The 17917-nt window shown below is 39.3% G+C and overlaps 1 long non-coding RNA gene across 1 annotated transcript in view; it reads right to left on the bottom strand.

The window, feature by feature from the left end:
• Positions 1 to 17917, bottom strand: part of LOC143897140 (uncharacterized) — a 164407-nt gene that overhangs the window by 132320 nt on the left and 14170 nt on the right. The gene's annotated exons all lie outside the window — the stretch shown is intronic.

Raw genomic sequence — 17917 nt, 5'->3', positions numbered from 1 at the left:
ATCGAAATGAGGGCAACGACTGCAACGTATAATAATTATTGACCTCGGAAGTGTCTGAATAATTGAGAAGACAGCAAAATATCTTTTTGCGTCGCGACAGCCATAGTCGTTGGTAACGCAAGGCGGAGGAGAGTACGAAAGACCCGCCTATACGAGACGAATCCGACCAATCGAAACATGCTGCGAGTCGTGTTTCTAAAAGCAACGATTAAACGATCATTTGCGCAATACATTCCCTCTCGTTCTCCCTCGATTAATCATCATCGTTTTTCCTGGAAGCAGCGCGCAGTGTAATTAATTGTATTTTTTCTCGACCATCGTGCATGCCCTGCTCGGATAGCCATAAGCTCATTGCAAATCATATAACGAAAATTAAAATAGAATTCAATAGAATAAATGTAATATGTGTCATATTTCATTGCACAAACGGAAAAGTCAAATAAATTTTATAAAATAAATAACTCATAAAAACAATATCTCTTTCTGTAATTTTTCTAAATTTGCTGCTTTTGGTAAAATTTAAAAAAATATAGATATAGCCGCAGATCTCAATTAATATAGCATTTGCTCTATATAGCATTTCTTCTAATTTTGAGGTAAAAGAAGACTTTATAATTAATGATCAAATAAGAAATATTTATCAAATAATATCCCAAATAACAGTAAATAACTAAAAACAAGGTAAATGTTTTAAAAAAGTAGAGAAATTTATTCTCTGATGTGAATGCTCTCCGTCGGCAATTGTCGACACTAAGCAACGGAAAAGACTCAAATTAATGTGATTTCTGTTTGAAACAGAAAACGTGAAACGACCCACCGTCTAGACATCCAGATACATGCAATTGTCTGGCCCACTCACTCGGGAAAACGACAAAAGTCTCGATGCGCTTGAGCGCGGAAATGCATAGTCTGACCTCTTCAATAGAGAGCATCCTCATCTGCAGTCTTACAAGTCTGCAAGCTCGAATATGCAGACAACGTTCAACAGTGCGTTTTTCAGATTTTCGCTGTTTTTGTGTCTTAAAGTGTTTTCTTTTACAGGTGACAATATTAATAAAAGTATATTTGTTATTCGTTCAATATAATGCTTGTATCTTTAGCATTTAGAAGTTGAATGCACAGGTTAACATTTAATTCACGGATCTTTCTTAAATACGCACATAAAACATATTAACAATTTACAATAATATAAATTTCAAAATCAAAGAAATTAATCTCATTAATCAATATTATTCAAATATCTGATGAAGCGATGTCCCAATTATGTTGTTGTTTAAATTAAAAACCTACAAAGAAGGAAAACTTTATACGATAATTATATTGTTGACACTAAGTAACTGAGGCACTTTCTTTTGCGTAAATGAGCCGGAAATCATATTAGCTTTTCTCAGGTTCCACCTGTAAGATTATCTTCCGGCCCATTGCAGTAACGTTCATTTGGCATTGTCTACTAATGTGTAGCAGTCATCGATAGTGGTAAGAAAAAGAACAGATTCCGAAAATGCTTACGATAATTATATTGTTGACACCGACTGAGGCACTTTCCTTTGCGTAATGGGCCGAAAACCTACGTTAGCTTTTTTCAGGTTCCACCTGTAAGATTTTCTTCCGGTCTATTACAGTAACGTTCATCTGGCATTGTCTAGTAATGTGTAGCAGTCATCAATAGTGGTAAGAAAAAGAGCAGATTCCGAAAATGCAGACGGCTCATCATGGGCGGCATGAGACCCCCCACGTGCTTGGCCAATACACGCCACCGCGTGCGAGATTTTTCTATAAACTATACACGGATAGGGCATCCGAGGCCGCATGCGGCTATTTAGATGCGAGAACGACAGCACAAAGGACCCATTTATGCGGCAACACGGACGGGTCCGTCTTGCAACTGGACACCGCATTATGCCGAGATCTCTTTTCACGACCTCAGTTTAGCGTGCGAGCAATCAAAGTGCAACGATTCTGCTTATTTTGGATACCTGATTATTCGGTTGTCAATTCCAATGCATCATAGAATAACGTAAATTTTTAAATAATGTAAATATCTCGTAGCATTCTCTTGATCAAGCTATCGCAATTAAGACCCAGAATTCCGTGGTAATTAAATTTTACCTCACAAAATGTCATATGTATAAATAATCGTATTTGATACACCGGGTTGCGCCCGAAATTTGCATTACGAAAGATATATTCCCGAGAACACTCGTTGTTCGTTTCACCAAGGAACAACGTTATCGTTATCTGTAGCCGAACGAAAAACAAGCGAAAGTTAGTTAATAGATTCGTGAGGACGCTCACACGGCGCGGCGCCTCCGCAGGACTTTCCAGACGCCGGCGCTTCTTTCCCACAGTTAAGAAGGCGCCTGCCTTGCTATCTTTTGGCGCCTACCACGCATGAAGCTCAACGTATGTCCACGCACGCGCCGCGCTCTTGTGCGTGTATATATAATTACACGCGTGACTAACAAGGCGCATTAATAAGATCGCGTCAGTTAACAAGAAAACTTTATGGGAATAACCGTTTTATGATATTCTTTATATTGACGTTCTTCGCGTGACACTTGATTATTCTTTTCATTTTTGACTTACGTCACATAATTTTCACTATGGTGGCTATTTTAAAGAATCGCTATGTGAAATACTTCAAAAATATCGATACGACTACAATTCGTTTAGATAAAAATATTAAAAATCAGCGATGCAAAATAAAATAAAAAATAATGTAGTAAAATTCTAAAATTGTGATGTCTTTTTAAAAATATAGAATATAATCACTTAAACATTCAGTTTAATTTTCTATATTCTGTACCATTTAACGAAATATATAAAAACGAAAAATAGCTAAACAAATTTAATATAACAATATTTTATTTTTAAAGCGATTTCTAACGATATATATACAGATTTGATCAATCTTTCGATTTTAGAAACAATTGCATTTAAAATACGGGGTCAAGTATTATAAATATATAGAATTATATACATATATGTATATATAAATTATGACAGCAAGATATGTATGTATATGTCTAAATGCGCTGCATCAAGTTCGAGTTTCGAGGGGGCGATTTTTCGAATTCCAGCCACGGGTGCGTCAAGGGTTCCGGGCGCCTCTAGAAGCGCGTCTGGATTATGTTAGTTTCGACTCGTCGAAGTCGCGCAGTCGAAAAGGGCCGAGGAGGATTTCTCCTCCTCCTGTTACCCGGGGAAAAATGCATTGTTTTGTTTGTGCTTTAACTCCGTTACCCGAGAGAGTCCCGATACTGACAGCAAAATCACCCTGTCGAAATTATGACACGCTCCTCCTCTGTTCCGTGTCAGATGTCACGCTAACGGGACAATTAGCTTTCAATTCTCGGTAATCAAAGTGTCATTCTTCAAAATCATGTTCCTGGGAAACCCGGAGCTTAATTCAAAAATAAGGATTGTGGGATAACTCTTCGACATTTAAAACTGAAGGCATATTCTTCAGATTGCAAACCGTTGACACGTAATGTGTCACATTATTTTTTAACTATTATTTTCATACAAATTTATTGCAATAATTTTTAATCGTTTAAAAAAAATACAAAAAAATCAATATTCTGAGATTATTTGTTCGTTTATTATTACGCACTTGCTTATTGTTTAATCCTTTGTCCGCAAAATTGTAATTAGGATATGTTAATCCTTCTATCGAATTTTAAAGTGCTCTATATGATTAAGAGAGAACATCGTGGGAAAACGATGGCTCTCTTGTAAAGGATAACCTGTCCTTTTCTTATCTCCAAGATTATCATGTCAACAAACTTATTTACAAGTTTTTTTTAGACCAATAAATTTTTAACTTCTTCATTATTATTGTGAATTTGAATTTATCTGAAACGGTTTAAAATTTTTTATTATTTTATAATAAGTTTAATAATGCATAAATAAATAAACCACGATGTGTAAGATTTATCGCAGCATGCAATACACAATTCTTTTTAATAAATTACACATCAAAATTAAGAGAGCATTTTAAAATCGGAAATCTTTAAAAAAATAGTGATTTCAACTTTATTAACAATATTAACATATGTATTTTTTATATAAAAATTATCTAACAAGAATAATTTCCACTATGTTATCAAATCACAAAAAATAAATAATCTTTTTTATAACATATTTCCTTCCCGTTTCTAAGTTAAATTATATTTAACATAAAATAATGTACGTATGTATATGATAAATTTTAACCTATTTTTATATATTTTTTTAGTAGATAAACAAATATAACATATATAAAATGGCATGAAAATTAGCGATGTAATAAGAAAAGTATTCGAGCCATCGGTAAAGTATCGATAGTAAAAGTGTTGATAACTTGTTATTGATTCTAGGTATAGATAGATCTCTTTTGAAAACTGATAGCTTCATATTGTTATTAAAAGATTGCAAATGCGAATTCAAATGTAAAATGTTGAAGTCAGTATCAATAAATAATTAAAATTAAGAGAAAAAGTATTAAACTCCTTTTGTACACGCACAAATATCTTATGTAGATCAATGTTCCAAAAATATGGATTTAGAAATTATTAAAATTTCTTGACGAGACATTTCTTTATTAAATTAATAAATAATTATTAAATTATAAATATAATATGTTTGTAATTTTATACCAAGATATAGTAAATTTTCTGCAGTTGATATACCTTCTATACTTTCCATGTTACCAACGTTAGATATGTTCAACACACACACACAGAGATCGGTAATATATATAAATTAAATTAAAAATATGTTTTTTTCTTTATATATATTCTTTTTTTGTGGTATACATATAATTTATAAATATATTCTAAAAATATTTTACAAGCACCCGTGTAAATTTTGTGTTTCTAAAGGAGAAGATAAGTCGTTTACCGAAAGAACAGTACTTATCTCTGTAGGCAGATGGCATATATTACCATGTTTTATCGCGTAACATTCTGTAATTCAATATTACAAACTATTTTGCAAATATCTATAAAATTTTCATAAATCTATAAAATAATAGTCACACGTTTTAGGCTGTTTTAAAAATAATTAATTTTTTCTATGATTAAGTAAATAGCTGTGCTTTTCTAATTTCAAGATTATTCATATAGATATTCTCTAATTACTATTAATATTAATAATTTTTGCTTAATGAGTATTTATCATTGTGTACTCTAAAATTAAAAGCGATATGTACCACCGTAAAATCAAGAACCCGTGCTCGATTTAGAACTACCTAAAATTACACTCAATTGCTCTGGGAAAAGATAAAAGTCATACGATTAAATCCAATCTAACGTCAAGCGAAGAACAAACCAAATTACACGCCGTAAACTTTAATTAAGATTTGCCGAGCTCCCTCCACGTGCATAATGGCGAGCTCTCAGCGCCGCAAATTTCTCAGCCGCGGCTTTAATTATTCTTTAGGGCCACATTCATCCGCCAACGTGCAGAGCGCGAGGGAAGGAGGCAGTATGAGAAAGAGCGAGAATTTTAATCTGATATCCACCTTTCCTCTTCCTGTCGCGCCGTTCGATCGTTTTTTCTTTTCTTACCGACGATCTTTCTCGTGCCTATTTTTCATGATTTATGATCCTCGAAAATACGGTTCCGACTTCTTCTTGCTACATCAGGGCCGAATAGACGAAACGAGCGCCGTACTAATTTTGTAATATTAGGCGGTCGCCGTTGAAAATTCATTAACGTCCGATAGCGCGGCCAATTGAGATATCGACTTTTCTGATGGAGACTGCTTTCTGTCAGCCGGAGCATAGGTCGGTCGTTTCTCTTTTCGATAATGTCCGCTTATTGAATTTCTCGAAATCCGAGTTCCTTATTTATGGGACGTACCCTTCCGACGGGATCCGATTTTGTACCCATATCGCGCGTTCGTTGTTTTAGATTAGCTACGAGCGGGAACATATTTCTCCTCGGTCTGGCATTTCGCTGATCAATAATGCAGTCAGTTTCCATCAGATTTGTATTAAAGATCAAGGAAGAGAATTACGAGACCGATTAGTTACTGTGCTTTAAGATAACTTTATCTCGCTTTTATATTTATAACACTACAAATAAATCAAATAAAATTAAATTTTTTATTAACAAATTTTTTATTGCGTATATAAACTAGTATTTTAAAAATTTATAAATACTAATAGCTATTTCGCAAAATTTCCAAAAAACCAGTTACTAATTTTTATCAATATTTATTTCGCATTTCTTGATGTAGTTCCGCTATTTGTCTTTGCAGAAATTGCATTACTGTCTTGACGAAATATACTTCAATTAGCCAAAAATTACGTCTTAATTATTAATATAAGGCAACATTGATATATCCGTCGCGATATGGCTTTCATAACATTGATCAAGAGACAGAGTTCGATGAAATCTTAAAGGGAACGCTGCCTCTACGAAAAGACAGATCATCGAACATATCTTGTAGCCAAATTCCTGACGAGGAAGACGAGCGCCCCTCTCGGCATCGTCATTATCTCGATATCTCAGCTGGTAGCATCCGTAAGCTTTTTTTTTACTTTGGACAGCGTGTGCTGAGGTGCACTAGGGGGTATTGCCCAGGGTGGTCCAATTTGTCTGTCGGTTCGATATTGTTACGAGCTCATCTTTAATAATATAGCCTCGAGCGCTATCGTCGTTTAAGCTTTCGGAACGAGCGGCTGTTTTTGATCGGTCACTTCACGTGTGCTCGATGAGCGTTTTCCAAACTTTATGTTTAAAAACGTGACGCAAAGGAAGTTAACATTGTATATTATTTTATACATATAAAATAATTTAAAAAGTACATAAAAGAATTCGTATCTATACTTTGATTATTGATATACATATATTTGAATTTATCTGGAGCAGTTTTATTATAAATTTCAATGTTTATAATAAGTTTAATGATAAATAAAAAGCCAAATATCAAATTAATGTTGCAATAATTATTCGAAGACAGAATGTGTAATTAAGATTCATCGAGGCGTAAGATTTGACTTGCTCTTTCGTCAGACATACCATTTGTTGTTTTCAGAAGAAGATATGACCTGCGATGCAGTTCGAACAGATCGAAAAGCTTGGGACGAGATTACGTAAATACGGATATCGGTTGAGAAAAACGAAAGAGAGGAAAGAGTAAGGGGAGGCTGCGTTTATGTCTCGGCTGTAAACGCGATAGTGGCTTATCTAAATAGTTTAGACGTAAATTACACAAGCGGGAATAACGTTTATGTTTTATCACTAGCCAGACCCGAGACCGTATCTGTTGGTCGGCTCTGTTAACTGCGAGTCTCATTTTTTCCTTCTTCATCCCTGATCTTCTCCTCCCGTCTCTCTTCGCCCGTTCCATTCTGCTTGTCGCTGCATTTTCTACACTTCCTTTTTTTCACCAGCTCGAACGTTACAAATTGCTTATCGTCTCTAAGCTGGCAGCTTGCTGGACCGCCTTATCATCTCGTCGGAACCCTCATACAAGCATAGTTTTCGAATCGTTAATTTCATTCGTTAATGAAAGACTCTTTTCTTCAGAGTTTCATTGGAAAACTTTGTTCTACGTATCTCAATACGTATATATATAATATTCTGTCTATTCTGTCTTTTTGTAAAGCCTGAATAATATGATAGATATTTAAGTAATCATATCTTGGAGTTATTTAAAAATAGAAGAGACAATGAAGGACATAAATAGATATATCTCTGATTAATGATATACACATATCAAAAGATTTTTCTGTTCTAACATGTTTTAATCGTAAATTAATCATATTTAAATGTTACTATATTGTATATATATATTTAGGTAATGTATTAAATATAAAATGTTTATGTGTCTATTTTTCATTTTTTATCTGAAAACTTTTCTCTCTCTAGAAATATCTCTTTAGAAATTATTTCTCACTTCAATTAGGTGCATTATGTGAATTAAAATGTCGCTATCTTCATGATAAGTGTCGTATAAAAAAAAGGAGCGATCTACGGATAAAAGACGCGAAGAAAGCTCAAAAGAAAAGAGCGAGATGGACAGCAAAACTACGGTTTACTAATGGCTTTTAGACCGAATCTTACTTCTGGGGCCCAGACTGCGAGTAGTGGGACGTGAAAACATCTCCATTCCGTGGGTCACAGAGCTGCGGTAGAATTCATAAGAGAATAATGTTCGCTGCTCGAAAATTAATTTAATTTGTACGGAAGAGAAGACGGAGAGGGGGAGGAGAGCCGAGGGAATGCCGACGAGACGGCGGAGAGAGACGGGGACAAAGATGGAGAAGGACAAAGGGAACGTAGGACGGTCTAGCACAAGACCGCAGGTTAGAATACTCTTTAGTGGTTGGGAGGGGGAGGATGGTACCCCGCTGGGTAAAATATAGCGGGCCAGTTCCTTCGAAAGGCGCTGGTCTGTCTCCACCGTGGACTCCTTAGCGGGGCACTGAAACTTTACCTCCCATAATTGATACGAATGTCTTTTCGGCCCGTGCTCGAACATCGCACGGCTATTTAGTCGCCGAGAGGAGTCTTTGGGCTCTCCAAGACCCCGCTGACCGATCTGCTACGTCAATTATCAACGCATATCTCCGGCACGGTGCCGCAAAACAGTGTGACGCGCGACGCGGTATCGATAACTCGGATCGATTCTAAGCTCCGTTTGTTGTCTATTGGAAATCTTTTATTTTTCTATTATTATTATTAGAAAATTTAGAATTTACTTAGAAAAGCTATGTCAAACTCATTTCTATTCCACATGTAAAACACTCTTATCACCACGAATAGCCTTTCGACTTGTCGCTTGATCGAGTAGAGATAGAACAACACGTCCAGGGTGTGTACCATAACCGAGGCTCTTCTCTTACTCCCTCTCCGAGACTCATTAAGCATGGTAATGCTCGTTCACCTTGCAGACGCTGTTCGGTAGGTACCTACTAATTACCCGAGACTACCACTGCTGTTAATCGGAAGCCACGGGATCGGCGATTTCGATCCCGCCGCTGTGCGCGATCGCCTAATTAATTCTTCTTCGAATGTGTGCGCAAATCTAGTAAGACTGCGAGTTATCTATATATTCGCGTGAAAGATCAGAGCAAAGCAAACCGAGATATATTCGTGAGAAAGTTTAAAGTGCTCGAACGATTCGAATAGTGATATAAATCAATAAAAATAAAAATTCCATATGCATTACTTTCCGCATGTAAATAAAATTCAAGATTTTTATCCTGCTTTTTATTAGTATATCTTAATAAAAACTTTCAATCTTGTGCCTTATGTTTAAATAATTTAATCAGTTAACCCAATAATATCTTTTTATATATCAACTTATTGTTAGTAAAATATTACATTTTGATTTTATCAAACATTCTAATTGTAATATAGTTACGATTAATTATATCACTATCAAATGATTCGACGTAGCCGACTCGCCACATTTCGTTTCTCAGAAACGGCGAAGAACAACAGGCGCATCGGTGTAGGGCGTAGGGAGACACGTTGAATTTAAGATCGGCGGAGGGGTGGTAAAGACAGCGCATATAACAACCACCGAAGACGGAGCATCGGAGAGATTACGATCTAAGTATCCCCAGAAACAAATGCCGAATGCAACTCGCCCATTGCCGGGGTCTTTGTCGGCTCTTCGTGCGGTGCCCTGTTACCGGTACCAACACCTGCGCGATCGTATGCGTCGCCTGTCATAGAGGCCGCAGTTATTGATTGCTCACCGCGAGAAAGCGACGCAAAATCACGGCCTACTCCTCCACAACTTGGACTCTTTAATTCACTCAACGATCTCGTCCTCTCTTTCTTCATTTCCATATTTCATTCCGCAAGCCTTTCTTCTTGTTATTAGAAAGTTGCCTTTCAATATTATTGCAGAAAAAGCCCTTCATTTTTCATTCTATATATTTTATTATCAATTTTTTAGTATTCCCTTCCCTAGGTTTCTCTCTCTCCTTATAGTTGATAAGATTCAATAAATACAAAATTCAGTTAATGTATTTTAATATCTAAATATGTAAATTTTGGTAATTATTCAAAAACGTGCAACGTTAAAGAGATTATTAAATGAATATTTTAGAAGAATATGCAATACCTTTTCGTACTTATTTAACATCTTAATTGCCTAGAGTTAATTCTTTTATTTTTAAGAACATCATATAAAAAATAAGATTAAAAAATGTATTCTCTCTCAGCAGTACTTATTTATTTCATAGATTAGCGCGTATATTATTACTTCAAACTCTTTATTTCTCGACAAATTTGCGTGCCATTTATTTTCGACGCTTTCGATTTGAGTGCGAGCAGGTGTCATATTGATCTGAGTTTTGCCGGGATCACATTCGCTATTGGAGTTACCTATTCTAGCCAAAGAAAATTGGAGCTAAACGTCACAGTGGTGCGAACATAAGCGCCTTTATGACACTCAAGTGACTCTCCTTTGAGCGCTTTGAGTAGCTTTTTTACGGTCGATTAAGAGGTTACCGATGAATACAAGACGCAGGTGAGTCCCTTCGACGAGACTCGCCGCCACGATGACATAACTTCGCTCTGCTTGTCCGAGATCGCTTTGTGTCTTGTCAAGATGGCCGAAACAGCGCACCAAAGCCTGAGAATCCTGAGAAATTCTAGATCGGGACGGGACGTCGACGAGGGCTTAATAAAATCATATACAGAACATTTCTCCACGTGGGAGTCGGTTGAGAAATTTTCCAGATGACCGCTCGCGACGCGACGGATCAGTTTGCTCCTATACGCGGAATCATCGAACAGGTAAGAGGTGAGAAGGGAGGAACCCAGCTTACAATAGATCAGCCACCCTTTGGAAGAAAAATCGCTTTTTAACTCGGATCTGACCTACCTTCCACTCCCGACGAGCCAACGACGTATATTTCGAGCCGGAGTAATTTGTGTTTTCTATCTCGCACTGGGGGGTGTGGCGGAAAAATTAAACTTTCCTCAGAGATTTCAGCGGATTAGTAACCGACGCGGAGTCGTTTGTCATCGTTAAAATAATTTCCTTTGCTATCTATGCCGGCGGGAGAAATACAGGTATCATTCGTGAGAGGATCGTGAGCCTATAACAGCAACGCGACGTTCTCTATGATGGTTTATAGCATCTTCGAGATATATATCTCTGTGAGAGTTTACTCCTTTAGGAAGAATTCATGCCGGAATCTCTGAGAAGCATCAAATTTAATGTGCGTATGGTTCTCGAAGCAGTGACCGTTACGGTCGAAACTTTTATGGATCGCTTTATATATTTAACGTTATTATTATAGGTGGATCGAATCGTAACAATTATAACAGTCACGATTGTAAAACTAACTTTTCCGTTTAAGGCGATATTTAATATGATCTTCAATTCTGTACGTACAATTTTATATTTCCAGTATACTCGATCTTTAATATATCAATATGTTTCCAAATATATCAAAGCAGAATTTCGTTATGGATCGTTAAAATTTTATATGAGCGCCTAAAGCACTCTCTCCTGTCACACAAAGAATAATTAGCCTCTAGATTAATACCAATTAGTATGGTTATTCGATGTCATCGCGTCCACCTGCCGAGTCCGTTACGATAACATACGCGTTATATCGACAATACGAGCGAAACGGGCAAATCTCTCTGTATATTATCTCTCCCATTCTTTTTCAAGAGTTTTCCCTCGTCTCAATCTCTGTCGATGGCTAGATAATCAATCTCCATTGTCATTTGTTTGTCTAACTTAGCGGATTAGAGCCAGTCATCTGCGTCAAAGGCGGCCGCCCGACCGATCTGGCTGAGATATCGAAGATGAGAGCGCAATTTGTTCGTGCACGGGCCACCCTCGAGCCGATCATCCGCGACCGTATGACTTACGTAGGAGTAATTAATCCCTTGGAGCCAACAGATTAGACGAGTTCACGATGCCAGCTTATAGTCGCTGATGATAAAAGGCCTTTTCAACACTCCCAGTACGCCCGTACCGACGAGGAATGAAGTTTATGCCTATTATTGTGACGATAGTCACGCGATCGGTTCAATTAGCAATTAAATGAGACAGAAGGAACAGAGATAAAAATCTCCCGCATGAAGAGATACGAGTTCAAGATTAATATTTCAAATTAGATCGAGAGAAAGTCTGTTTTAATAAGGTCATAGTTATAATCACGAGCGAGATTACAGACATATGCAAAGTACTGGCTTTGAATTTCTATTATAGATAACTAAAAATATACGTGCGTCTCCGATTCGTAAATACGAGCGAGAAAACTCGGAAATCATACAACAAATTCAGAATACGACAGCCGACGTGGGGCGTGGCCTGTTTCTAATCATAGAATCCCGCGAACGTGCGTTAATCTGCAGTACTAAATCGTCTTTATGTGCGCCCTCAATTGTCAACACCGATGACAACATCACGACGTCTCCGGTTTCTTGCAATTTCGTCGACGAGCAATTTACGATCGAGAATTCGTCATCCTCATTCAAATACCGTTAGCTTTTACGTGGTTTTAGATTTTTCATTTAAAATATTAATATTTTTCGTTACTTATAAATGTATAAATCGTAATTTCTCCTAATCAAGAAGAGAGACGGATCGATATATACATATAGATTGCTTCAAATTAACAAAATTTTTTGAAAAATTCGTAACCGAATTAATTCCTTCTAAATAAAACAAATCATATGCGTTATATCATCATTTATGCTTCCTAGGTCAAAAAGTATAAATCTTACAAAAGATGTAAAAGAATACTTTTATTTTTTAAACGTGATGGAAACTAAAAACACTTATCTGTCAAGTCTACGTTTCTACTTCTTCGTTACGATAGAACGAGTCACAGCACTCTCGTCACTGATTGTACTTTTTCTTCGAATTCAAATGCGACGTAGTCGGGATCGAGCCAAGTCGCGTATCGGAAAGAGGAAAGAGAAGGCAGAAGGTTCGTGAGTGTACGTAGAGCTGATCGTAAATACGATTCTCTGAGAGCATCATGGCCGTTACAACCGACCACGATGTCTCAATCCCAGTGCTCCTTCTCGGAACATCCGCGAAGGCTACATGAAGATTTTTATCGTGACAAAAGATTAAATGACGTTTCTATCATTTTCCATATTTGCAAAGCGCCAATAGACGTCAAGCAATTATAAAGCCTATCTTTCTGAATCTATCTAAAATCAGTCTATTTTTAGAATTTTGCTACCGATAAATTTAAAGAGATATAATGGATATAGAGTTCTGATTCTCTCCAAAGAATTCTAGAATTTCTGATATATATATTTTAAGCAAAATTTCGACGACTAAATAAAAATAGAGGTAAATGCTGCTATTAGCTTATTGTTATGGAAGAGGCCTTTTTCTACGGCGGCTCGGTGCGTCTTCGGCATTTATCGACTACCTCCGATATATCCTCCTTGCACAGAGAATCAATCTCCCGATTTCCTCTCTAGAATAAACTAAGCCAGTGTTGGTCGTCGTGCCGACCATACCTTTTCTTCGAATTCAAATGCGTTCCGGGCGTGCAGGGGCGAGCCCTGGCTCTTTCTCTCTCTATCTCTCTTCTCGCGCGGAATCGGGAAGAGGAATCGACGAAGAGAGTTATCACGGTGTGGAAACGAGAGGCACGGAGAAGAGAAAGGAAAATACGCTCGCAGGCGCACGGTTACATGGCGTTACTCGTAAATACGATGCTCCGAAAGCATCACGGCGCGGTACAAAGAGGCCACGACGTCTCAATCCTGAGTTCTCCTCGAGAGGCCTCCTTGGAGGGTCCACGAGGAACACGCTGCCCTCTCTCCTCGTCACCTCCTTCCCGCCGCTCTTCTTCCTCTCGTCGCGTCCCCCTTGGCCGCGCTCTGCTTCGCCCGATCGCGCAGCCCTCTTCGCAAAAGCGTGCAGAACGCTTCGCGAAAGGGGTACCACACACCGGGCCTCACAGATCACCCTGCTATCTAAGTCGCCAGATCTCCAGGCTTCGGTATACACCGTGCAACGTAGCCACCACTGTTCGCTCGCTGAGAGACTCCCTTCCTTCTGTGTCCTTATATTCCGTTGTCTCGGTCTCGTCGAGTCTTCCGTTCGCTTGGCTCCCGTGTTCTCCTCGTTCGTTCTTTCTCGCGTTCATAGTCCTGGGACGTAGATCTTTTTTTGTATCCCTTTCTTTGCGCGCTGGCTATTATTTTCTTTCTGTTCTCGCGATTCTTCATCCTATTCGCGTTTCATCGCAACTTTCTCCAAGCGGTAAATTCCTCTTTCTTTTTTTCTCTTCTACTTTTTCTATGCTCATCATTTATTTCTTGACGATTATCGTACATATATGAAGTCAAGCGTTAAACTGTACATAATGAACGGTAGAGAAAAAGATAGAGAAACAGAAATTAGTCAATGATTATTTTATTGATACCATTCAATAAAAGACGAAAATTTTTCCCGTGTATCTGTATTATTCCATATTATTTTTGAAATCTGAAAAGATCGAGTCACTAGATTCATCGGTCGATATAGATCAATGGAGCGTTAGATGTCTTTGTTTCTCGGCAACGACCAAAGAATTCAAGGTCGCTACTATACTAAATCCGCGAACAGGCTATGGTAATGCAGAATGTCATTTGTTAATTTAAATATCACGATAATTCACTCTACCTCTCAGATTCATAGTCCTCTCTCCCTTCCTATCTCTCTTGTCTTTCTGTATCGCGAGACCTGCACTCATTCCCGTCCACTCTCCTCTTCTTATCCTTCGTATGTTCTCTTCTTCTTCCTCCTTCCTTCTCCTTCTTCCTCGAATCCTCGGCGACGCTCGTCCTCGCTTTCGTTTCCTCCATACCATTCGCGATGTTGCTCGCTCCTTCCTGTTTTGTTTTCAACGACCCTCGAGGATGCCCCGAACGGCTTTAAAATTTCAAATTAGCTTCAATCGGATTGGTTCGAGCGTGCCAGACGTATCGCTCGCGAATCCAACGATGCAATTGGGCTCCTGTTAAAGTCCATGTAGCTTCACGAACGGAAGAACTCGAAAGAGAGACAGAGAAAGGGCCATTGGCGTAGCCAAAGTTGATTCGCGTCCGTTCCATTGGCTCTTCGCGGGATGTAACAATAATTTGACGTGTTTCATCGGTGCCGAGCGTAATTACGTGAAGGTTAAGTATCATCTCGTGAGAACGATCTAAAAGTAGCATGCGCGACGAATGGAACAAGACGGAATAAGATGGGCGCTTGGGGCGCTCTCGCTGTTAAACCTGCGACCGCTGGCATAATGATCGGGCCTGTCTCTTTTTCCCCTTTCTTTGGCACGGGGTATACGTGTCCGCTTAAAAAGTCTTAAACGCGAAAGCAAATACAATTAGAGGTAAGGCCCGGAAGGGCTTCTTTCCTCACCTCCACCCTCCCCGCCCCCTCTTCTTTCTATCCCACTGTAAACTGGGCGCAGCATCTTAAGCTCCTTTTCGCCGCTCGAAGGCGCCGCGGAAGGAAGAGACAAAAGGAGGGAAAAGCGAAGAAGACTCAATCCTGCGTGGCGAGCTGCGGCGCGGTATATATAACCGAAGAGGAAGAGACGGTAATAGCCAATCACGCGGCAGACGCAAAAACCACACGAGAAGCGTCGTAAAGTCCGCCGATAGACTCTCTCGCTCTCTTGGTCGCTCTCGCGTGCCCACGCACGCATCTCTCACCCTCCACGCTCACCATCCACGCGAAACGAGGCCCGGGACGAGCCGGCCAGAGAGAAGAGAGCCTCGGGAGTGACCGCGGGATAGGGTGGAGACCCTCTTCTCGTCGCCCACCAATGGGGGAGATATTAATTAGAATAATTGCTGCTAACAGGCTCGTTAGCGTTGAACTGAGATAGCAAACGAGCCCGTCTCGGACGCGAAAATAAAATGAAGGAAGCCTCATCCCCGGGCAAAACCCGAGCTGCTATGCATGGAGAATTGAAGAGAGAGAAAGAGAGACAACGGGAGAGAGGCAGGGGGCGAGCTAGAGAACGTACGCATCTCGGAGGCTTCCTTTCGCTAAAAGTGCCTTGATCAGACGTGAACGTAATCATTTGCATATTTCTCCGCTCTCAAACATCAGTTCCTTCTTATAACGAGGAGAGTCTTCTCGCTAAATCTGCAGTATCCGAATATTCATCAATATCAAAGAAGTAATACGTGTATCAAGATTTGAATGCTCGATAAAGCAAATTATGCATCGGTAAAATGATCAAAATATAGAAAAAAAAAGTTGTTTAAAGATGTTCTTATATACTAGATATTGTCTTACATAATTGGGAATTACATATGTTATCCAGTATGAAGTATTCTCATATTTTAATACAAAAGTTTTACGATTTATAGCTTGATATATTCACTACTGCCTATTTTGATAACGGAATTGAGAGTTCTGTCAGCATATTCCGCGGAAGAAGAGTTGAGTAATCGCGTACCATTCTAAGTGATCTCCTTCCTCTTTTTTCTCTGTGACGACAAGGATACAGTAACGATCTTCGAACGTTATACCTACGGTCAATTATCTCGATTCTTTGGAGATACAGAAAGAAGGGCGGTGGACGAAGTCGTGGACCATAAAGGGTATGGTGGGGGGTAAGACGAGCGAGCGCGATCGGTGAAAAGAGAGCGACGAAGAACCCGCGGAAGTCAATGGTTGGCCGGCCAGCAATTCCGTCTTTATTCCGCGGAGCGACGCGCCGGGGCCCTCCTAATCAATTCCAATTAGAGAGCGGAATATTTGCGAGGTAGGCGCACAGGCCATGGAGGGACTATTAGCAGTCTCTCTTACTACCGAGAGAAGTCCGCTGACTCGTCGGCCGTAAATCAAGCACCGGCCCATACAGAGGTGAGTCCGTCGTGTAGCCACGAGGAGCCTGTAGAACGATGTGTGTGCCCCGGTGCGTTCACGCGGTCCTCGTACGTATATACGGACGCGAGAGGCACAGCCGTGTGTATGCACGTATACCGGAGTAAGCGGGGAACGAACGACGAACGAGGAGGCGGCAGGGCCCCACGGTGGCCGGAGAGGATTGCCGGCTAACGAAGCGAACATAACTCGGCCAATACAACTCAATACGCGATCCTCGGTGACAGTTGGTAAAACAGAGTATTTCTAATTGGCTGGACGGGCCGCATGCTGATTAGGCTTTTCTTTACTCTCCTTGCAGGATTGCTCGGGAACCGTGCTACCTACGAAGAAGAAATACGTTGATTGGACGCGTGGGTTCCGCCGTCGTTACACGCACTAACCATCCGGTTGGGCTCGTTGGATTACCCCAATGATAGATCGCCGTTAATATCGTAATCATGCGAAAGGATAATGACAATTCAAGCACTACGTGGCAGGTGCGCCTTAATTTGCTAAATTAAACGTATCAAAAATTTAAGCTTTGATTAATTTACGTCTAATAGACGCATGTATATTTCAATCTTTTAAATATGAATTTATAAAAGCAGATAAGGCAAACGCGCAGGGAGAAAATCATTAAAAAAATTATTGATTTTTAATATTTTTTCTATACCGATATCCTCATATTTTATTCTACATTTTATAACACGTAACACGGCCGATTCTATCTTGTTGAGTGTCGCGCTATTAACGGAAAAAAATCGGTTAAAATCAAAAACAATTAATCAAGTTTTAGTAACGAGATTATCGTCGTTGCATCAGCACGATATTCTCCATACGCCTGTTTGTTTAAAAACGCTTGTTTTATAAAACGTGTACGGCGTATACAAAATATCCGCATAGCGTCGGCGAGTTTACGTCGCGGTCTGTACAATGGTAGTTATTCAAATCCCGGCCTCACCGTCCCATTTTATTCGGCAAGCCCTTGCATTGCCATGTGAGAGGTCGCAAAGGTAGATCGTGAATCGAGATTTCGAGGGAATTCAACGTCGGATCCGACCACGTGGCGGAGCGTATAGCCTAGAGTCCGCGCCGAATTTAAAATTCTAATCT

This window comes from Temnothorax americanus, unplaced genomic scaffold, assembly GCF_048541705.1.
Source record: "Temnothorax americanus isolate GAGA-0224 unplaced genomic scaffold, ASM4854170v1 Scaffold2, whole genome shotgun sequence".
In the NCBI taxonomy this organism is placed as follows: domain Eukaryota; kingdom Metazoa; phylum Arthropoda; class Insecta; order Hymenoptera; family Formicidae; genus Temnothorax; species Temnothorax americanus.
The sequence above is the reverse complement of the archived record's forward strand: the minus strand, read 5'-3'. Positions and strand labels throughout refer to the sequence as shown.